At 47.0% G+C, this 23,531-nt stretch overlaps 1 protein-coding gene and 1 pseudogene across 1 annotated transcript in view; both read right to left on the minus strand.

Annotated features, from left to right (window-relative positions):
- The window catches only part of LOC114605999 (uncharacterized), a 49,121-nt gene that overhangs the window by 25,405 nt on the left and 185 nt on the right, over positions 1-23,531 (minus strand). The window contains 3 exon segments of the mRNA XM_077935472.1: positions 8,341-8,468; positions 20,062-20,177; positions 22,445-22,580. The gene's annotated coding sequence lies outside the window, so the exon portion shown is untranslated.
- LOC144329078 (uncharacterized) lies at positions 11,859-23,385 on the minus strand (annotated as a pseudogene).

Below are 23,531 nucleotides of genomic sequence, written 5' to 3' on the forward strand. Positions count from 1 at the left end.
GTGCGGTGCTGTGAGTCGATCGCTCTTTCTGTGGAGTGAAGCCGCAAAGCTGCTGTCGGTGAGCGCTGACCTCTTTTCCTGGGACTATTCGGCTTAAAAACAACTTCCCATGAGTAGGTGAAGTTTACTGAATTTGGGACTAAATTGACTGAAAATTTGGCACTGAAGCGGGAGACGCAACCAGGAAGTCCGTCTCCCGGCTCTGTTTAAAGATTTAAAGCAAGGATGTTAAACACTCTAATGCCTTTGAAATCGCGACTTTAGAAGGAACTAATCCGAGCATCAACTAAATTGAGGTGTGGAAGAAAATTTGAATTGCACCTTGTTACTTGTGAATTTTACTTTTTTATTGGTGGATATTTCCTTTTTACCTCTTCTTTTGTGGATTTACAAAAAGCACTGAGAAATCCCGGCAATCGGGCTGCCAGACTATTGGAACTGCTAGGCTGTGGGAATTGTTGCATTGAGCTGCTACACTGGACGGTTACATTGAATTGCTACATTGAACTTGCACTTTTTAGAGACACTGTAAGTACTTTAGGATTAACTCTGCAAAGGTGAAAACATTTGGAAGATCTTCGGGACTTTGATGCTGTTTGATATTGTTATTAATGTTTAAGGGATTTTTGGAAAGATTGCAACTTTTCTCCTCTAAGATATACTTAATCTCCCTCTAGAGGACTATTGAAAATCTGCAATCACTGGGGTTTTTTTCCATCTTTGGACTTGTGGATTCCCATGGGAATTACAAACCGCGAGACTGACCTTGACGCATAGACAGAAGTGGGATGAGTGGGAAAACAAGATCAGGCAAAGCCAAAACACAACAAACTACTATAACTTCACAGCTGTGAAGATCATCTGTTCCTATTGTCTCTGTGGCACAAGAGGAAGAGCCAGAGCAAGCCAGGCTGGAAGGAATGGCCACAGGAGGGGACTTTACTTCAGTGTTAGATAAAATCTTTGCAAAATTGGATGGCCTGAGTAAGCAAGTGACTGAACAATCATCTAAGATTGATCAAAACACGGCTAGTGTTAACAACCTGACTCAACAAGTGAGTTTAAATGCTCAAGCTATCGGGAAACTCCTGGAATCTACCACAGAGAATCGTAAAATAGCTGAGGAGGCTAAACAGAAAGCAGAGGCCGTGCAAGAGGAAATAAAACCCATGCGTAAACAGATTGGTGAACACCAGGAATATCTGTCTATGGTAGAGCTAAAAAGTAAGGAAAATAACTTGAGATTGAGGTCAGTTCCAGAACTTGAAAAGGGAGATTTAATCGAATTTTTGACAAAAGAATTTGCAAAATTTTGGCCTTTGGAAGAAGATAAAGATTTTAAAATTGTAAGTGCATTCAGACTTGGAAAGGGAGGGACGAAGGCTAAGTCCAGAGACTGCCTGATCTCCCTCAGGAATAAGGCAGAAAGAGATAAGATATTGAGTGCACATTTTCAAAAGACCCTTGAAATTCAGGATCTTAAAGTGGAAATCTACAAGGACATCCGGAAATACTTATTGGAACTTAGATCTAACTACGGAGACTTGGTGAAACTACTGAGAAGTAACGGAATCATTTTTAGATGGGAGTTCCCCCAGGGACTATCCTTTACGTTTAGGGGGAAGAAAGTTAAAATCAAAACAGCTGAAGACAAGGAAAATTTTTTGAGTAACTACGGAGAAGACCTTCAGAAAGGGATTGAAGGTGAAGCAAGAGCCTTAGAACAGTGTTTCCCAACCGGTGTTCCGCGGCACACGAGTGTGCCGTGAGACGTTGCCTCGTGTGCCGTGAGATGCCTGGAGGGAGGCGGGCGAGTCGGGCGGTGAGAGGCGGGGCGGCAGCGGCGAGGAGAGGCCGCGCCTCCTGCTGTTGCCTGGCGCTCCTCCTCGCAGCCGGAAGCGCTGCCTGGGCGCCTCCGCGCGACTCTGCCTCGCTGGGTTTGGTCTCCCAGCAGAGACGGGTCACACGCGCCCCTCCCTCCCTCCCTCAGCCTGCGCGGAGGGAAAGCCAGAGAGAGGCATCGCTCCTGCGCGGCGGGAGAGGGAGCAGCCGGAGCGATGCCCCAAACGAACGCATGGGACCGGAGGGGAAATCCTCTCCGAGGCGGATTGAGCGCAGCTGAGAGAAGCCTTTCGAGGAGCTGCCGTGTCCCCTGGAAACCCCCTTCCCAGCTCTGCCTCAGCCGCCGCCGCCTCAGTTGCCGCGGTCCCTCAGTCCCTCGCTCTGCTGCCTCCTCCCACCCCCAAAGCTTGGAGGTTCCCCAGCAAGGGGGAGGGAAAAAACTTTCACTTTTGTGCGTCCCTCCCGGCGTGACGCTGCGCGCTGACGTCACGGGGCGGGGCTTTAATGGTGGTGTGCCGCGAGATTTTTTTTCAGTAAACAGGTGTGCCGTTGCCCAAAAACATTTGGGAAACACTGCCTTAGAACTTGGACCATTAGGTTCTGTACCTACACCTTTGGGTTCTGTTGAGCCTGAGAAAGTGATACCACCGCCAAAGGGAGAATAGAACTACTCCAACATGTCTCTGCAACTATTAAGCTGGAATATTCATGGCTTTAACTCCCCGGAGAAAAGGAAGAAAATATTTCACTTATTAAAAAAGGAGCAATTAGACTTAATTTGTCTACAAGAAACGCACGTGATTAGGCTTCATAGGAAAGTTTTAATTAATAAGAGACTGGGTCAAGAATTTATTTCATCAGATAGAGTCAAGAAGAGAGGAGTTGTTATTTATGCAAAAGAAAGCCTATCACCAAAATTTCTCTTCAAAGATGAACAAGGAAGAATCCTGGCAATTGAAATTCAAATACAAGGAGAAACATTTTTGATTTTGGGAATTTATGTACCAAATGAGGGGAAGTCGGAATTTTACAAGAAGTTGCATGAGACATTGCTGGACTATATGGACTACAACAACATCATTATGATGGGTGACATGAATGGGGTGGTATCCACAAATATGGATAAAGCGCAAAGTCAAAGCATAACAAAAGAGGGCAGGCTACCAAAAACCTTTTTTGAACTAACTGACAATATGGACTTGATTGACATCTGGAGAATAAAGAACCCCCTAGGAAGAGAAGGGACATTCTTCTCTGAAGCCAAAATGACATGGACAAGAATCGACCAAATATGGATAACTAGAGCAGTGTTTCCCAACCGGTGTTCCGCGGCACACTAGTGTGCCGCGAGACGTTGCCTGGTGTGCCGCGAGATGTTGCCTGGAGGGAGGCGGGCGAGTCGGGCGGCGAGAGGCGGGGCGGCGGCGGCGAGGAGAGGCCGCCCAGCGCGGGGCTCTCGCCGTCTGCCTGCCTGGCTGCCTGCGAGCTCGGCGGGCAGCGCCTCCGTCCGCAGCGCCCGCCTCGCGGATCTCATTCCCTGCCCCTGCCAAAGCTCACCCAGCCAAGCCGCGCTCTCCTTCCTGCCTCGCTTTGCTGCCTCCTCCCCCCCCAAAGCTTGCAGGTTCCCCGGCACCGACCCGCAGGTTTGACCCCCTTCTCACACCTGTTCGCGCTCCTTGCACGGAATGGGGCGGATGGGGAGGAACGGGGCTCGCCGCTGCCTCCGCTCGCCCTCCCCCCCTCCGCCGGCGGTCCCGCGATTCTTGGCTTTTTTGGCGGTTGGCACAGAAGGAAGGCAAGGGGGAGGGGAAAAAATTGAAACTTACACTTTCGTGCGTCCCTCCCGGCGTGACGCTGCGCGCTGACGTCACGGGGCTGTAATGGTGGAGTGCCTCGAGATTTTTTTCATGAAACAAGTGTGCCTTTGCCCAAAAAAGGTTGGGAAACACTGAACTAGAGGACTGGCACCTAAGACTAGAAAGGTGAAAATCTGCCCAAAAACCTGCTCCGACCATAATGCAGTAAAGATGGAAATGAGATTAACCTCAACTGGTTCCTTCAGATGGAAGATGGATGATACCTTATTAAGAGACCAAGAGATTGTTAAGAAGGCCCAAAAAAACTTACGGGACTATTTCGAACTAAATTTGAAAACTACAGTGGAAAAAAGAATAATCTGGGATGCAAGCAAAGCGGTCATGAGGGGGTTTCTGATACAGCAGAATGCAATAAAAAAGAGAACCCAAAATGAGAAAAAAAGAAAGAATTTTGGAAAAAATAAAAGAAGGAGAGAAAAAATTAAGATCGAAACCAAAGTCACAGGAGATTTTGAGAGAAATTAAATTATATCAAGCACAATATATGAAATTGATAAATCAGGAAGTCGAATGGAAAATTAAACAAAAGAGACAAAAGACTTTTGAATCGGCTAATAAGTGTGGGAAACTGCTGGCATGGCAGTTGAAAAAAAGACAGAAGCTGAATAGGGTTACTAATCTTGAGGTTGAAGGGAGAAACATTCAGAATCCTGTGGAGATTAGCAAATGCTTCCAGAGATATTTTAAACAACTTTATACTCAGGGGCCGCAGAAGGAGACTGATATAGACCAATTTTTAAGAACAAATGGATTACAAGAACTATCTAAAGAAAATAAGACAATATTGAATCTTAAGATAACGGAACAGGAGATTGAAGGTGCCATTCAGAACATGCAATTGGGCAAATCTCCAGGGCCGGACGGGTTAACCTCCAAATATTACAAAACTTTGAAAGACTATCTAATTCAACCATTAAAGGAGGTGTGTAACGAGATTATGGATGGGAAGAAGGCACCGGAGTCGTGGAAAGAAGCTTTCATCACCCGTATACCAAAATCAGAAGCTGAAAAGACACAACTTAAGAACTACCATCCCATTTCCCTTTTAAATGTGGATTACAAAATTTTTGCAGATATTTTAGCTAGCAGATTAAAAAGAGTGTTAAATGAAGTGATACACAAAGATCAGGCAGGCTTTCTCCCAGGCAGACATCTGTCTGATAATACAAGGAACATTATTGATATTCTGGAGCTATTACAAACGAACATCAATACAAGAGCAGTTTTGATTTTTATTGATGCGGAGAAGGCCTTTGACAACATCTCTTGGAATTTTATGAAGAAAAATCTTAAGGGAATGGGAGTGGGACGGGGGTTTGAAAATGGTATAGATGCAATCTATTCAGAACAAAAGGCAAAATTGATAGTTAATAATGTGGTGTCAGAAGAGTTTACAATTGAAAAAGGTACATGACAGGGTTGCCCTATCTCTCCATTGCTATTCATTTCGGTCCTGGAGGGACCGGTTGATTAAAGGAATTCAGGTCGGATCTAAACAATATAAACTAAAGGCTTTCGCAGATGACCGGTTGATTAAAGGAATTCAGGTCGGATCTAAACAATATAAACTAAAGGCTTTCGCAGATGACTTGGTTTTGACATTACAGGAGCCGGAATCTAGTACGAAAAGAGTTTTAGAACTGATTCAAGAATTTGGTCAGGTGGCAGGATTTAAATTAAATAAGCAGAAAACTAAGGTTTTGGAGAAAAATTTGACAACAATGGAAAAAGAAAGGTTTCAGAAGGAGACAGATTTAAATGTGGTGAAGAAAGTGAAATACCTAGGGATAAATATGAAACCAGAGGCCTTCCTTTTGGGCATTGTCGGCCAAATGGTGCCAAAGAAGGACAGAACTTTCTTTATGTATGCGACAATAGCAGCAAGAATACGCATCACAAAGTACTGGAAGACACAAGATTTACCCACTCTGGAAGAATGGCAGATGCAGGTGATAGACTACATGGAATTGGCAGAAATGACTGGCAGAATCCGAGACCTGGGAGAAGAGACAGTGGAAGAGGACTGGAAGAAGTTTAAAGACTACTTGCAAAAACACTGTAAAATGTTAGAATGTTAAAATGTTGGAATGTTAAAATGATGCAAGATATAAAGACAATGTGGCATCAGTGACATAGGTAAAAGGAGTATGTAACAAATGTTTCAAAAGACAAGGGTGAAAAAACTAGATTACATTGTGTCAAATGTAAACAAAAGGATATAAAGGGAAGAATTGGCGACACAATGGGTTAAAATCTATAATATAGATCAAGATTTGAAAGAGGGTAAGATATTTGCTGAACATGGTTGTGTAAAAAGGAACACAAAAAAGGGAGATGTGAGGAAGTCAGGAAGAAGGGTTATGAAAACAACAAGTAAAAAATTGGATTTTTATGTCTTTTTTATGTTTCTTTTCTTTTTCTTTATTTCCTATCTTTTTATGTTTTTTACTGTATTTTTTTGTTTTGTTTGAGTGTGATGATGATGTTTCTTTTTAGGTTTGATTGGAAGGTTTGTTTTACTGTTTAAAATTTCAATAAATATCTTTTTTTTAAAAAAAATAAACCTTCACTGCCTTGTGAGTTATCTTCAGGAGAAGAGAAGGCTATGGGGGGGAAACCTACACAAATCCAGAGTGGACTCTCTAAGATGGTTGGATGGTGTCCTGCACACCTCCTTCCAGCAACTCCTGCAGCCAGGCTGGTGCCAAAAGTACTGCTCTGCTTTCCTTGGGACCATATAAGCCAGGCTGAGAAGGGGGTCTTGTTGTCTAGGCAGCCCTGAACCCCCAAACACACTGTCCAGGCTCACAGTGCTGCTAACACAGCAGTTTCAGGCAGAGAGATGAGCTCAGACCTATGTATCAAAGTCTCTCCAATGTGAAACAAGGAAAACAGAAGCGCTATTTACATCATATGTCACTGTAAAGGTATTCAAAATATTTGTATTTTGAAGAAAAGACCACCAATTATCCAATGGCCCCTTCAAAGATAATGAACATCTGGTGCCTGGAGCTTTTGTGGGCTGCAGGACCAGCTTCTGCCACCATTATCCTTCCAATTGGGATTCTTGCCTCATCATGGGACTGAAATTGCCCTGGTTGCGCTGTTTCCTGGTTCTGCTGGATCTCTCAGCGGCTTTGGAGACCTTTGACCATGGTATCCTTCTGGACCCTCTAGGGGAGCTAGGGGCCCTGCTATGCAGTGGTTCCCCTCCTTCCTCCTGGGCCATGTCCAAAAAGTGGTGTTGGGGGATGAGTGTTCTGACCCCTGGGTGCTCACTTGTGGGGTGCCTCAGGGCTCCGTCCTCTCCCCCATGCTTTTTAATGGCTATATGAAGTCGCTGGGAGAGATCATCAGGGGGTTTGCGCTGGGTGTTCCCCAGTATGTGGATGATACCCAGCTCTTCCTCTCTTTTAAATTGGAACCAGTGAAGGTCCTGTGTGAGTTTCTGGAGGCAGTTGGAGGGTGGATGGCGGCTAACAGACTGAGGTTGAATTTTGACAAGACAGAAATACTGTTCCAGGGGGACAGGGGGCAGGCAGGTGTGGGGGACTCCCTGGTCCTGAATGGGGTAACTGTGGCCCTGAAGGACCAGGTGCACAGCCTGGGTGTCATTTTGGACTCACAGCTGTCCATGGAGGTACAGGTCAGTTCTGTGTCCAGGGCAGCTGTCAGCTAGCTCCATCTGCTACGCAGGATGAGACCCTACCAGCCTGCCGACTATTTCACCAGAGTGGTGCATGCTCTGGTGATCTCCCACTTGGATTATTGCCATGTGATACATGAGGCTACCTTTGGAGGTGACTCGTAAACTGCAACTAATCCAGAATGCGTTAGCTAGACAACAGAATGGGAGCAGCAGCTGAGACAGCATAACACCAGTCTGAAAGGATCTTCACTGACTCCCAGTACATTTCTGAGCACAATTCACATTGTTGGTGATGACCTTTAAATTGCCGTGGATGCATTTTTCAGGCACAGAATCCTGTTATGCCTTCAGACACAAATTTATTTGCTGAAGGAATTTTTTGCTGTCTCTGAGCGTTTTTTCCTACTCTGCTAATTGTTTGTCAGACTTGCTCTGGAGATCATTGTGGAGGAGCAAGATCTGCAACCTAAAGCCCTAAACAGCCCCGGGTATGTAGACCTGAAGGAACATCTCCACCCCCATCGCTCAGTCTGTACACTGAGGTCTTCCTTCGAGGGTATTCTGCTGGTCCCGTTCCCCCCCCCCCCCCCCCGTGAGAAGCAAAGTTACAGGGAAGCAGGCAGAGGGCAAGGAAATGGGCAACTATCTGACATTTAGAAGACAGCTGAAGGCAGCCCTGTATTGGGAGGTTTTGAATGTCTGATGTTTTACTGTCTTTTATATGTACTGTAATTTGCCCAGAGTGGCTGGGGAAACCCAGCCAGATAGGCAGCGTGGAAATACTACAATCATTCTTATTATATTGTGATTCTTTTGTAGTTATTTTTGTAGTTATTTTGGAATTTGTTCTGCAATATCAGCTCACGAAATGTTATGAGGGGAGAAAATCACAGGGATGCTATAAACTGTAATCCCACCCACAACTTCTCATTCACATACAGTCTATGAATTTGAAAAGGTCACACACCTCACCTGTGCTAATACTGGCAGGTATAGGCACACCTTGCATGTAGAGCCTCCAGCCACAGGCACTGTATAGCATGAAAACGGGTCCTTTGACTGGGAAGATTCATGCAGCTTGTCAGTCACTCTGGAACTGCCTACCAAAAATAAGAGGAACAGAAATGCTTTTGAGGTGCAACTTCTGTATCAATCCTGAGAGCCATTCCATGGACTCTGCACCTGTTTCTGGTGACAGGTGTACATTATCCTCACCCTCAATGAACCAGGCAGTGGAAAAGACAAAGATGGCAGGCTGAGAGAGAGGAAGAGGTTTCTAGCTGCTTCCTGGGTGGGATTGCGGAAACAAAGCGCCGCTTCTCAGAAGGCCTTTCCCCTCCTCTCTTCTCCTCAGGATTTGAACCACTGTGTCTGGGCGGGGGAGGGGCTTATGTGGGCGTGAAGAGGATGGAGCTTGCAGGAAGGAAGGGGTAGGTGGACTGGACCCCTCCCCCACTTTCCAGGGATCCCTCTCTGGTAGCTTTGAAGGGGTGGCCAATTATTGGGTGGGAGGGAGAAGCCAAGGAGGCCCCTCTGGAGATTCCCGGCGGGTGCCACGATGGAGACATCTCCCCAAGGACTGGTCTTCCAGTATCTCTGTATCTCTCTCTCACTCTCTCTCATTGCTGCCCTTCCCTGCCCCAGGGATGCTCCCCCCCCCGACTTCCTCGACCCCCTCCCTCTTTCCCGGAGTCTCCCTGCACCCAGAGGCCGCCTTGGCGGGGCTCACCCCTCGCCCTGCGTGCCCATCTCTCCATCCAGAGGAGACCCCACCCCAACACGAGCCACACGGGGGTCTCTATCCAGGCGTCCCTCGCGCCCGTTAACCCATCCATGACCCGCCTTTCTCCAGGGATCCCTGCGTGGGGAAAACGGGGCAAAGGGGCCCTCGTGGGGACTCCCTCCGTTGGCGCCCCATGTCCGCCGCTGCCAAGGCGCAGCAGGCGTGCAGGGATCTAGGCCATGCAGACGCGACCCACGAATAGCGCTTTGGGGAGCTGGCGGGGGTCTCTGGGTCCTCCCCCCCCCCCGCGACCCCATTACCGCTTTGTCCTCGCTCCAGATTCTCCTTTCCTGCAACATCCACGGGGGGGGGGGGGCTCCCCTGCCTCCTCCCTCCCCTTTCCGAAAGCGCGCGCCCCTAGAGCTGCGGCGCAGAGCAGCAATACGGCACAGAAGCTCCACTTGCGGGAGAAGCAGACAGTTTTTTGGGGGGCTCATCCCCCCCATTCCCGGAACAGAGGTCGGATGGCGAGGAGTAGCAGCAACATATTGGGGAGGGGATTTGGGGTTGTGGGGGCGGGGTGGGAGAAGGATGTGCCGGGAGGGGAGGGGGATCCCTGCGTGGGGAAAACGGGGCAAGGGGTCCTCGTGGGGACCCCCTCGGTGGGCGCCCCATGTCCGCCGCTGCCAAGGCGCAGCACGGATGCAGGGATCTAGGCCATGCCGACGGGACGCACGAAAGGCGCTTCGGGGAGCTGGCGCGGAGTCCCTACCTGGGTCCTTTTCTGTCCTCCCCCCCCCCCCCGCGACCCCTTTACCTCTTTGTCCTCGCTCCCGATTCTCATTTCCTTTCCTGCAACATCCACGGGGGGGGGGTCCCCTGCCGCCCCTCCTCCCCTCTCCGAAAGGGCGCGCCCCTAGAGCTACGGCGCAGAGCAGCAATCCGGCACAGAAGCTCCACTTCCGGAAGAAGCAGGCAGGTTGGGAGGTGGACTCACCCCCACCCCTCCATTCCCGGAACAGAAACGGGATTCCGAGGAGGAGGAAGAGGTGCAACGTAAGGGACCAATTTGAGGTTGTGAGGGCGGGGTGCGACAATGATGTACCGGAAGGGGAGGAATTTAGTGGGGGGGGGAGGAAGGTTTTTCCCCTCCCCTCTTCCTAGTGGATCAGGAGAGAAGGGAGGGGCTGATCCCGGCAATCCACTTGCAAAGTGGGGTCCCCCACCCCACAATCTAAATGTTACGGAAATTACGGGGAGGGGCGCATCTTTACAGTTAAGTATTATAAATATTATACCTGAATGTATCCTTTCAACGTGACAGCTCAGGGAAGTTACCTAGCTTTAAAAATAATATAAAATCATCTCCTTTCCCAGTTTCCTCCATTCCAAAGCTATTTTCCCCTTGAAAAAGGACTCCAGGAAGTTCCCAGAGGTGGCAATTGCAGGGCTCATTGTTAGCCAGAGGAAGCCCAATCTCAAGTTCTATTGGACTTTTGGGTGGTGGGTACTTAAGACATATTTGTCTATGCTAATCTTATACCTGAGTCTTGCCCTGCCATGTCTGCATATGCTAATCTTTGGGCATGTTTGTCAAGGTTAACCCCTCCCCTTCTGTGACATGTCAGTGATGTAGCAATGATGCTGTATTAACTGTATTCTGGGATATGGTGGGAAAGTTTTAAAAGTCCTTGTCACCCCATCCTCGGGGTTCAAATTTGCTTTTTGAACCTATTGCGCAATAAACTTTGGTCTACAACTATTTGCTCCGGTTGGCTGGACTCCTTCCTTTATTCCGCAGGGACCCATGGGCTCTGCCCGACCAGCTGGGGGACTGAGCAGCCTCGCACCTAGATTTTTCCATAACACTTTATATTGCAAAATCCTTCCCCAACTCTACGCCACGAGTCGTCCGTCTGTGTTTTAGGTATTGGTGCTCTTCAAACCAGTAAGGGGGGACAGTTATACGACTCCCCCAAAACCCCACCACAGCCTCGGACTAAGGCCAGGACAATGACCATTTGCACAGGCACCTTCCATGCACAACAGCAAAGAGGCTCAGAGAAGCAGCCTATACAATTGTAGCAAGAAGCGGATACCATGAATCGGACTGTTTCCTCCGACTCTCCAATGCTGTATAGAAAACTGTTGAAACGTCAAATAATCTCCAAAATTAAACGGTTTACTTGCTTCCAATGGCTAATGACTCCTCTAGAATTGGAGGATCCAGGGCTCCCTCTGACGCCATAATCCCTTAGGAGGCAGGAGGCGATCAAGGGCAGCACATGCCCCAGGCAGAAATCCATCCGGATGGTGGATTGAATCCCGATGCATTTAAAGGAGAAGCGCAGGAAAGCCTTGCAGACAGGGAGATGTGTAAAAACTATTCTGTTTTTTGGGGGAAGAGGGTAGTTAAAAGGTGTGGGAAACTGGGGTTGTGACAAGGGTGGGTGACGGGCTCATGTTTCTAAATTCCAAACACTCCTACTTTGTGACACATTTGTGATGTATGGATGATGCTGTGAAAAAATGCATTGTGGGAAATGGGGAGAGGTCTTAAAAGTTCATGCAACCGTATGCAATTGTTGGAAGAATTTTAAGGTCTAATATATATAAAATAAATGTTCCAAGCAAATGTTGTAAACAGAAAATCTGCCCTTTTTCCCTTTTGGGGTATCCAAGAGCCCATATAGAGTCCTTACGTAGGTTCCCTATTGGTAGGAGAAAATAACAGGGGCCAACCAGAGAATATTGAGAAGCAAAGCAGCTAGTAAGCCTGATCTTTATTGATCTGTTGCAACAGGGTCCTCACTCACCACATGCAGGAGGGAGGAGGAACCCAGAACAATGGCACACAAGGCCTTATATAGACATTTTAAATGCCCTGCCCTGGAGCTCTAGACCATCCCTCCATACATCATAAATACATCACAGACGGGGTGTAACCCAAGTCCACCCCCCCAGATACATCATACCTACATCACAGAAAGGGCGGTTTGCAGCAGAAATCTGAGTGGTTTGTTTACCTCCCCGTCTGCCAGGTTACCTGTTTAATGGTCACTTGTTGGATTGCCTGGGGAGCCTGGCCAGTCTTTTGCAATGATAAATACTTAGTTCCTGTGCCAGGTCACAGCCTCACACCCTATTCATATCTTAAATGTACCCTTAAGACAGGATTTGTGAAGGAAAAGACAACGGGGAGGCTCCTCCCATCTCTTCCTCTCTTTTAAATTGGAACCAGTGAAGGCAGTGAGTTCCCTGTGTGCCTTTCTGAAGGTGGTTGGAGGATGGATGGCAGCTAAGAGATTGAGGTTGAATCCAGACGAGGGAGGCAGGTGTGGGGGAGGCAGGTGTGGGGGACTCCCGGTTCCTGATGGCGTAACAGTGCCCCTAAAGGACCAGGTCATCACCTTTGAGTATTGGGGTCAGTGCCCCTATTCCTCCAGCAGCAGCGTTTGTGGGGCTTCCTCGCCCGCTTCCATTCAGCTCCGCCATTCCCAAAGGGCAATTCTTCTTCAGCCATTGTGGGAGCAGACGGGCTGGAAGCTGAAGTGGCTTCCCTTTGAGTAGGCTTTGCTTCGCTTTCTGCTGACCTCAGTCTCTTGGATTGTGGCCAGCTTTCCTCTTCCATTTTCCTGAATGCTGAGCAGTGTTGGAGGTGTGGGGAAGCAAAATTCACCCCAGAATTTTTCCGCAGGGTTCCCTCCGCAGCACAGAAGGATGGGGGGAGGGAGGAACACGTACTAATAAACGAACACTCCTATGAATGGAGAAGCAGAAAGTGGAGTCCCCTATAGATCAGTATTGGGACCCATGGGTTTTCAACTTGTTCATAAATGATCTAGAGTTAGGAGTGAGCAGGGAGGGGGCAAAGTTTTCTGGTGGCAGTAAATTGTCCAGGGTTGTTCAAACAAAGAGAGATTGCAAGGAGAACCTAAAAGAGCTCTCCAAACCGGGTGAATGGGCTGAAAATACAGTTCATTGTCAAAGAGATTAAAGTGAGGCATGTTGGGGGGCAGAGAAACACCCTCTTAATATCATGTGCAGAAACATGGGGTCTGAACTGGGTTTTTCTGTGTGCTCTAGGAGACCAGGGGAAAGGGGAGCTGGTCACAGCAGGAGGGGGGGTCTCCCTGGATGCTTCAGTAGCCGGCCTCCTCTGGGTCTCCTGGCCCCCTCCTCTCCTCCCTCTGAGCCTGAACTGCTCTCTGCCCCAGCCTCTTCCTGCTCACCAAACCCTGTTTCCTCCAGCTTGCAACATCTTCCCTCCCATTCTGCTCCATTTTCTCCCTCTTTCTGCTCATTGCCATCCCACCACCAGTCCCTGGGCTCTGAGCCTTCTTCCCTTGGGGGTTCCCCAGCTGGTGCCTCCCCCTCCCCACACCCAGCCAGTCCATGACAGTAAAAGCAACCATAGCAGTAAAATCAGTATGATAGTAATATACACTCTGGTAGGAATACTCCCTAGCAGCAGGATTGAATAATAACTTCTGGGAATATGGAAAAGTACTATCTTCTCCAAACCCCAGAATAAGCAGGAGCTCTGGGGTTGCCCATGGGGTTCATGATTGAAGATGGGCCCCCCAGGAGACTTCCCTGGTACCTGCAGCCCCACCTTCCCCATCCTACAAATAGGCTTGGGGGAAAATCTCCCATTCAATTTCAGTATTTCAAGTTTTTTTCAGAATGTGCAGGGAGCATGGATGAAGTTCTGTTGAATAAGTAGTGTTTTGAAATCATGCAGTGGTGGGGTGACAGAGTTTGGTGCAAAAACCGTCTTGCATGCTTGAGTAGAGCAACTCCAGGGCATGAGCCAAGTAGCAGCAGGGTAGGGGCCACATGTAGAGCAAGTCCCACACTGAGGTCAAAAACACACACAGAGGCAGCAGGACTTACTTCTTCAGTAATAGTTCACTGAGCTTTCAAAGCATACAGTTCTCACTGGGTCCCCAGTGAGGCACAAAACTTAGCTCCTGAGAGCAAATCCAGTTTCAGCGGTAAAATCATACAGCACACAGGATATCTAAGTCAGGCACACACACCAGCAGAAGGAAGCAAGGGAGGAAAGAGGCTGGAAGGACACAGGGCAATGGAGGTGTGCCTTTCGCTTCTTGTAGTCTTGGAGGGAAGTCAGCAACTCGGTATCTGCAGGGACGTCACGAAGAAAAGCTTTCTGCTGCTGCTTGCAGGCACATCCCAGAAACACACACTGTGATTCACAGTGTATTGCCATATCAGTTGTTCTTCAAAGGTTATCACGATGTGGTCCAGAAACCGGTATTGGACAAGATATCAATATATCGCCCAGCCCTAATCCTCACTCACCACCAGCAAACCAGATTCATCCTCTCTATCAAAAGGTACTTTACCTCTTAGATTATACTCACATTGTTTGACATTGCCTTCAAAGTTTCTTTGCTGTTCAGTTTTACATATATACACAAGCACTTCAAATACACGTCATGTGTTTAAGACTGATTTCCTGATGAGTTCATTGCTGTGAAGAAAGAGTGGACACTGAAAGGAAAATGTCCCATTCTCCATACATCTAAATGGGTTCTTCCTTGTGAGAGTCTCTGGATGTTCCTTAAACAATCCATTGTATGAAACAGGGTTGACTGTGGTTAAGAAGGTGAAATACTTGGGGATTAAACATGACATCCAAAAATGTGAATTTATTTAAAGATAATTATGAGAAATGCTGGACAGAAGTTAAAAAGGACCTAGAAACATGGTCAAATTTGAAACTTTCCTTGTTAGGCCGAATCACTGTTATTAAGATGAATGTATTGCCTAGAATGTTATTTTTATTTCAAGCATTGTAGATTGTTGATAAGATGGACTGTTTCAAGAGTTGGCGGAAAGACATTTCGAAATTTGTCTGGCAGGGCAAAAAACCCAGAATAAAATTTAAAATTTTAACGTATGCAAAGGAAAGAGGGGTATTTGCCCTGCCGGACCTTAAACTTTACTATGAATCAGCAGCTTTTTGCTGGATGAAAGATTGGCTGCTCCTCGAGAATACAGATATTTTGGATTTGGAAGGTTTTAACAACGTATTTGGATGGCATGCATATCTATGGTACGACAAGGTTAAAGCTCACAAAGCTTTTAAAAATCATATTGTCAGGAAAGCATTATATAATGTTTGGATTAGATATAAAGATCTGTTGGATAATAAAACCCCAAGGTGGTTGTCGCCAATGGAGGCAAAAGCCGTGAAAAAGCTTAATATGGAGGCCAAATGGCCAAAATATTGGGAAATTTTGGAACAGGAGGGAGATAAATTGAAACTACAGAGTTTGGAGAAATTGAAAGATAAAATACGAGACTGGCTCCATTATTATCAAATAATGGAAGTTTACAAACAGGACAGGAAAATTGTCTTCCAGGTGGAAAAATCAAAATTAGAAACAGAACTGTTAGAACCTAATGCTAAGAATTTGTCAAGAATGTATAACTTGCTGTTGAAATGGAATACAGAAGATGAAACAGTAAAATCAGCTATGATTAAGTGGGCACAGGACATAGGTCATAACATTATGTTTGCTGACTGGGAACAGTTGTGGACCACCGGTATAAAATTTACGGCATGTAATGCCTTAAAGGAAAATATTATGAAAATGATCTATAGGTGGTACATGACACCAGTCAAGCTAGCAAAAATCTACCATTTGCCTGATAATAAGTGTTGGAAATGTAAAGAAACTGAAGGTACTTTCTACCACCTCTGGTGGACGTGCCCGAAGATTAAGGCTTTTTGGGAAATGATATATAATGAAATGAAAAAGGTACTTAAATGTACTTTCCCTAAGAAACCAGAAGCCGTTCTCTTGGGCATTGTCGGCCAATTGGTGTCAAAGAAAGACAGAATTTTTTTTTATGTACGCTACAACAGCAGCAAGAATACTCATCGCAAAGTATTGGAAGACACAAGACCTACCCACTCTGGAAGAATGGCAGATGAAGGTGATAGACTATATGGGACTGGCGGAAATGACTGGCAGAATCCGAGACCAGGGGAAAGAGACGGCGGATGAAGATTGGAAGAAATTTAGAATCTATCTTAAGAAATATTGTAAAATAAATGAATGTTAAAATGTTGAAGTTTTAGACAAAAGGGGATTACAGCTGTAAAAGGTTAAGTAAAAGAAAAAAATAAGGGAAAATTCGATAAAAACAAGGGGTAGGATTTGTGGAAATAAATTTGGCAATTGGGATGCAGAAAGGGGAGGTATGGGGAAGTCGGTGAAGTAAGGTTTAAGAAAAAAGGATCGGAAATTATACATGTTTGTTTATGTGTTTGTTTGTTTTGTATTGTGTTATGTTTGTGTTTATAAAAATTGTGAAAAACCAATAAAAAATTTATATATATATAAAAAATAAACAATCCATTGTAAATAAAGCACATTTTGCAATCATTTCATTTATACTGCTTCTCCTCTTACGAGTTTGTTGATGGTTTGTAGGGTTTCAACTCCTAAAGTTCTTCCTGTTCATGAGTCTGTTGATTTAGAACTTCCACTAGGACTGAACCTCTATCTACTTTCCTGATATTTATACAGTTTGTCTTTTGTGTGAGTTCATTGACAGAAAACAAGGGTTCCGCTCTGAGTACAGCTCCTTCCACAGTCCATACATTTAAACAGTTTCTCCCATGTGTCTCCTGATGTTTTCTAAGGTGTCCATTCTGCCTGAAGCTCTTTCCGCACTCCATGCATTTAAATGGTTATTCCCCTGTGTGAGTCCGTTGATGTTTTCTAAGGTCTCCATTCTGACTGAAGCAATTTCCGCACTCCAGGCATTTAAATGGTTTCTCCCCTGTGTGAGTCCGTTGATGTTTTTTAAGGTTCCCATTATCACAAAAGCTCTTTCCGCACTCCATACATTTAAATGGTTTCTCTCCTGTGTGAATTCGCTGGTGTATATTGAGGTGTCCACTCTGACTGAAACACTTTCCGCACTCCATGCATTTATACGGTTTTTCCCCCGTGTGAGTCCGTTGATGTTTTCTAAGGTTTACATTGAAACTGAAGCTCTTTCCACACTCCATACATTTATATGGATTCTCCCCTGTGTGAGTTCGTTGATGTGTTCTAAGGTTTCCACCGAAACTGAAGATCTTTCCGCACTCCTGGCATTTAAATGGTTTCTCCCCTGTGTGAGTCCGTTGATGTTTTCTAAGGTCTCCATTCTGACTGAAGCAATTTCCGCACTCCATGCATTTATATGGTTTCTCCCCTGTGTGAGTCCTTTGATGTCTTCTAAGGTTTCCATTCTCACTAAAGCTCCTTCCGCACTCCAGGCATTTAAATAGTTTCTCCCCTGTGTGAGTCCGTTGATGTATATTGAGGTGTCCACTCCGACTGAAGCTCTTTCCACATTCCATACATTTATATGGTTTCTCACCTGTGTGAGTCCGTTGATGTGTTCTAAGGTTTCCATTCCCACTAAAGCTCTTTCCGCACTCCAGGCATTTCAATGGTTTCTCCTCTGTGTGAGTCCATTGATGTATATTGAGGTGTCCACTCCGACTGAAGCTCTTTCCACATTCCATACATTTATATGGTTTCTCTCCTGTGTGAGTCCGTTGATGTGTTCTAAGTTTTCCATTCTCACTAAAGTTCTTTCCGCACTCCAGGCATTTAAATGGTTTCTCCCCTGTGTGAGTCCGTTGATGTATATTGAGGTGTCCACTGTGACTGAAGCTCTTTCCACACTCCATACATTTATATGGTTTCTCCCCTGTGTGAATCCGCTTGTGTAATTTAAGGTATCCATTCTGACTGAAGCACTTTCCGCACTCCAGGCATTCAAATGGTTTCTCCCCTGTGTGAGTCCATTGATGTTTTCTAAGGTCTCCATTCCGACTGAAGCAATTTCCGCACTCCAGGCATTTAAATGGTTTCTCCCCTGTGTGAATCCGCTTGTGTACTTTAAGATCTCCATTCTGAGTGAAGCACTTTCCGCACTCCAGGCATTCAAATGGCTTTTCCCCTGTGTGAATCCGCTTGTGTGATTTAAGGTGTTCGTTCTGACTGAAGCACTTTCCGCACTCCAGGCATTCAAATGGCTTTTCCCCTGTGTGAATCCGCTTGTGTGATTTAAGGTGTTCGTTCTGACTGAAGCACTTTCCGCACTCCAGGCATTCAAATGGCTTTTCCCCTGTGTGAATCCGCTTGTGTACTTTAAGATCTCCATTCTGAGTGGAGCACTTTCCGCACTCCAGGCATTCAAATGGCTTTTCCCCTGTGTGAATCCGCTTGTGTGATTTAAGGTGTTCGTTCTGACTGAAGCACTTTCCGCACTCCAGGCATTCAAGTGGCTTTTCCCCTGTGTGAGTCTGTTGATGTGTTCTAAGGTTTGCATTGAAACTGAAGCTCTTTCCACACTCCATACATTTATATGGTTTCTCCCCTGTATGAGTCCGTTGATGTGTTCTAAGGTATCCATTATCACTGAAGCTCTTTCCACACTCCATACATTTAAATGGCTTCTCCCCTGTGTGAGTCCGTTGATGTAAACTTAAGTGTCCATTCTGACTGAAGCTCTTTCCACAATCCATGCATTTAAAAGATTTCTCCCCTGTGTGAGTCCTCTGATGTGTTCTAAGTATATCACTCCGACTGAAGCTCTTTCCACAATCCAGACATTCAAAAGGTTTTTCCCCTATGTGAAACTGTTGATGTAAACTTAAGTGTCCATGTTGACTGAAGTTCTTCCTGCGCTCCCTGCATTGGAATTCTTTTTTGCCCATGTTAGTCCGCTGATGTGTTCTAAGTTTTCCACTATCAGTGAAACTTTTCCCACACTCCATACCTTTCAATGGTTTCTCCCCTGTTGGAGGTCGTTGATGTGAGCTATGTGTGCTCATTCAGTGAAGCATATTCCACATTTCACACATTTAAATGTCTATACCTAATGAAACCAAAGTGCCCCATCCCTCAGAATTCTGAATGTCTTCTCCATCACCTTCTTCAAAGTGGGAGGAAAGGAAATCCTGTTTGGGTTTCAATGAAGAGAAGAAAGGGGAAGAGAACACAGCAAGCGCCGTTAGCACCTTCTCTTATTTCAGCATCTCCTACATTCCCCTGCCTCCTACCCATGTTCCCAGTTTTTAGGAAATGAAGATGCAATGATGTCAAATGATAGTAATGCATCAGCAACCTTTCATAATCCTCAATCATCATTAATAAAGCAGCATGATCTTGGAAAACAGCCTTTTCAAATCAATTGTTTCCTCAAAGGAAAGGCAGCTACTCTCTCTCCATGAAAAGGCCCTCTCTTTCTCTGGTTCATTGTTCCTCTGGACATTCCCCATTCTCTGCATCATAATCCTCCATCCACCTCTAGATCTTTATGAGTCACCTGCACAGTCCCATTGGCCTCAGGAGGTCCATATGAACCATTTTGTGAGACCCAGGTCTACATCTCTTCCAGGGACTGTGGTCTGGGTCAGTTAGAGAACTAGTGACAAGGCTTGGTGCTTGGCGTCAGCTGAATGGGTGCTCCGGGAAGCTCCTGTTCTTGGAGATGGACCTCTGTCTACATGCCTTGCATTGCATGGAGAGAGCAGGAGAAGCAGAAGCAAAGCAGCTGGCACATGGGAATCCCAGGCGGAAACACCGACCCAAATGGTTCTTTATAATGATGATGTGCTGCCTGATCCTGTGCTTGCCTTATGACAGAGGACTATCATAATCTGGCACTGAAAAGCAGGATATTCAAGGCGAGGAGATAACTGTACTTAGTGGAAACGTCAACCTTGAATATGTGGTGTTGATTCATTAACAACCTGAATTTGTGTTATTGCTTGTGATATGAATTTATTCCTGATCTGTCTTAAATATCATAATTATAGGATGTCTTGGGGTGTTAGGGGAGCGGTAGTACCTTTGGTGGAGGAAATGTAGTCCACCTTCTGGAGTAATTATTCCACCATTGGTCCCCACCCTGCACTCAGCTCTCACCTGAGAGAAGCTGTCAGCATTCAAAAGGGCCACAATCCCAGGAACGGCTTCAACTGGCCGGCTAAACCAGGTGAGGATACCTGATGGGTCTCAAATCCTTGGTGGGCTGGGGAATTCTGGAAAACAGAAGCGCTATTTACATCATACGTCACTGTAAAGGTATTCAGAATATTTGTCTTTTGAAGAAAAGACCACAAATCCAGTGGCCCCTTCAAAGCTAATGAACGTCTTGTGGCTGGAGCTTTTGTGGGCTGCAGGACCAGGAAAGCTTCTGCCACCATGATCCTTCCAATTGGGATTCAGGCCTCATCATGGGACTGAAACTGCCCTGGTTGCGCTGCTTGATGATCTCCGATGGGCTAGAGACCAAGGGGAAAGCTGTTTCCTGGTTCTGCTGGATCTCTCAGCGGCTTTGGAGACCTTTGACCATGGTATCCTTCTAGACCCTCTAGGGGAGCTGAGGGCCCTGCTATGCAGTGGTTCCCCTCCTTCCTCCTGAGCCATGTCCAGAAAGTGGTGTTGTGGGATGAGTGTTCAGACCTCTGAGCTCTCACTTGTGGGGTGCCTCAGGGCTCCGTCCTCTCCCCATGCTTTTTAATATCTATATGAAGACGCTGGGAGAGATCATCAGGGGGTTTGGGCTGGGTGTTCCCCAGTATGTGGATGATGCCCAGCTCTTCCTCTCTTTTGAATTGGAACCAGTGAAGGTCCTGTGTAAGTGTCTGGAGGTACTTGGAGGATAGATGGCGGCTAACAGATTGAGGTTGAATCTTGATAAGAAAGAAATACTGTCCTAGGGGGACAGGGGGCAGGCAGGTGTGGGAGACGCCCTAGACCTGATGGAGGTAACTGCGCCCCAAAAGGACTAGGTGCACAACCTGGGGGTCATTTTGGACTCACAGCTGTCCATGGAGGCACAGGTCAATTTTGTGTCCAGGGCAGCTGTGTACCAGTTCCATCTGGTATGCCAGCTGAGATCCTCCATGCCTGGAGACTGTCTCCCCAGAGTGGTGCATGCTCTGGTGATCTCCCGCTTGGATTACTGCCATGTGATACATGGTGCTTGAGGAGATTTCATCCCTCCCATTCCAAGAATCTGCTGATGTTCTCTGCTGATTCTCCAGAGAGGAGGGGGGCGGTTTCTGCTCTCCACTTATTTCGCTCCAGCCTCACAAGAGAGAGAGAGAGAGACTGAGTGTTAGAAAGAGAGTGTGTTATCTCTGTATAGATAAGGTTGCTGCTAAGAGCAGCTGCAGACTCTCAGTGCAGTCTAGCTTCTCCATTTAGCTCTGTATATAGTTTGTATGATAGTTGTAGATAGAATAAAAGTAGTTATTCTACAGAGCTGTTCTCCGAGTGGTTTATGCTCTGCTGTACTCTGCTGTGCAACGACTGTCTTCGGGAGTGAATCTGGTGCTCACAACTCTGAGTTGTGAGTCCACAACACTTTGACCTGTTCCTGTGCAGAAGGTCTCTGGAAGTGCTACCCCAGCTTGCTTGGCCCAGTCGGGGCTGAAGTGGATGAGTCCAGTCGGTGGCACTGGCTCAAGGGTGATGCTGACAGGGCTACCTTTGAAGGTGACCCGGAAACTGCAACTAATCCAGAATGTGGCTGGTAGAGAACAGAATGGGAGACCAGCTGAGACAACATAACACCTGTCTGAAAGGATCCTCACTGACTCCCAGTACATTTCTGAGCACAATTCGCAATGTTGGTGCTGACCATTAAATTGCCGTGGTTGCATGTTTCAGGCATAGAATCCTAATATGCCTTTAGTAACAAATTGATTTGCTGAAGGAATTTTTTGCTGTCTCTAAGCATTTTTTCCTACTCTGCTAATTGTATGTCGGAATTGCTCTGGAGATCATTGCGGAGGAGCAAAATCTGCAACCTAAGGCCCTAAACAGCCTCGGGTATGTAGACCTGAAGGAACGTCTCCACCCCCATCGCTCAGTCTGTATGCTGAGGTCCTCCTTCGAGGGTCTTCTGCTGGTTCACCCCCCCCCCCCCCAGTGAGAAGCGAAGTTACAGGGAAGCAAGCAGAGGGCAAGGAAATGAGCAACTATCTGACATTTAGAAGACAGCTGAAGGCAGCCCTGTATTGGGAGGTTTTTAATGTCTGATGTTTTACTGTCTTTTATATGTACTGTAATTTGCCCAGAGTGTCTGGGGAAACCCAGCCAGATAGGCAGCGTGGAAATACTACCATCATTCTTATTATATTGTGATTTTTTTTGGTAGATATTTTGGAATTCGTACTGCAATATCAGCTCACGAAATGTCATGGGTGGAGAAAATCACAGGGATGCCATAAACGGTAATCCCACCCACAACTTCTCATTCACATACAGTCTGTAAATTAGGGGAGGTCACACACCTCACCTGTGCTAATACTGGCACTCTTTGGCCTGTGTAGACACACCTTGTATGTAGAGCCTCCAGCCACAGACACTGTCTATCATGAAAATGGGTCCCTTGACTGGGAAGAATCTCAGCTTGTCAGTCACTCTGATATTGCCTACAAAGAATAAGAGGAACAGAAATGCTTTTGAGGTGCAACTTCTATATCAATCCTGAGAGCCATTCCATGGACTCTGCACCCCTGTTTCTGATGACAGGTGCACATTGTCCTCATCCTGAATGAACCAGGCAGTGGAAAAGACAAAGATGGAAGCCTGAGAGAGAGGAAAAGGTTTCTGGCTGCTTCCTGGTGGGATTGCGGAAACAGAGAACGGCTTCTGAAAAGGGCTCTCCCCTCCCCTCTTCCGCTGCGTCTGGACAGGGCAGGGGCTTATGGGGTGGGAAGAGGATGGAGCTTGCAGGAAGGGAGGGGTGGGGGGAGTCGACCCCCCACTTTCGACAGATCCCCCTCTGGTCGCCTTGAAGGAATGGCCGATTCCTTGGCGGGAGGGAGAAGCCAAGGCGGCCGCTCCGGAGAATCCCCGCGTCCACCACCATGAAGACCTCTCCCTACAGACTGGTCTTCCTTTCTCCTCCCCCCCCACGCCAATGCTGCCCTTCCCCGCCCCAGAGATGCTCCCCGCGACTTCCTCGACCCCCTCCCTCTTTCCCTGAGTCGCCCTGCACCCAGAGGCCGCCTTGGCGGGGCTCACCCCTCGCCCTTCACGCCCCACCTCTCCATCCAGAGGACGCTCCCCCCCCAACACCAGCCACACGGGGGTCTCTATCCAGGCGTTCCTCGCCACCGTTAACCCTTTCGTGCCCTGCCTTTTCCATGCGTAGCCCACAGGGCCCCAGGGATGCCTGTACGGGGAAACGGGGCAAGGTGGTCCTCGTGGGGAATCCCTGGGTGGGCGCTCCATGTCCGCCCCCGCCAGGGCGCCTAAGGGGCCAGGGAAAGCCCCCTTCGCAGCACACGTGCAGGGATCCAGGCCCTGCCCGTGGGGCCCAGGAAAGGCGCTTTGGGGAGCTGGAGGGGGTCTCTGGATCCTTCTCTCCCCTCCCCCCG

Source organism: Podarcis muralis, chromosome 10, assembly GCF_964188315.1.
Source record: "Podarcis muralis chromosome 10, rPodMur119.hap1.1, whole genome shotgun sequence".
Classification (NCBI taxonomy): domain Eukaryota; kingdom Metazoa; phylum Chordata; class Lepidosauria; order Squamata; family Lacertidae; genus Podarcis; species Podarcis muralis.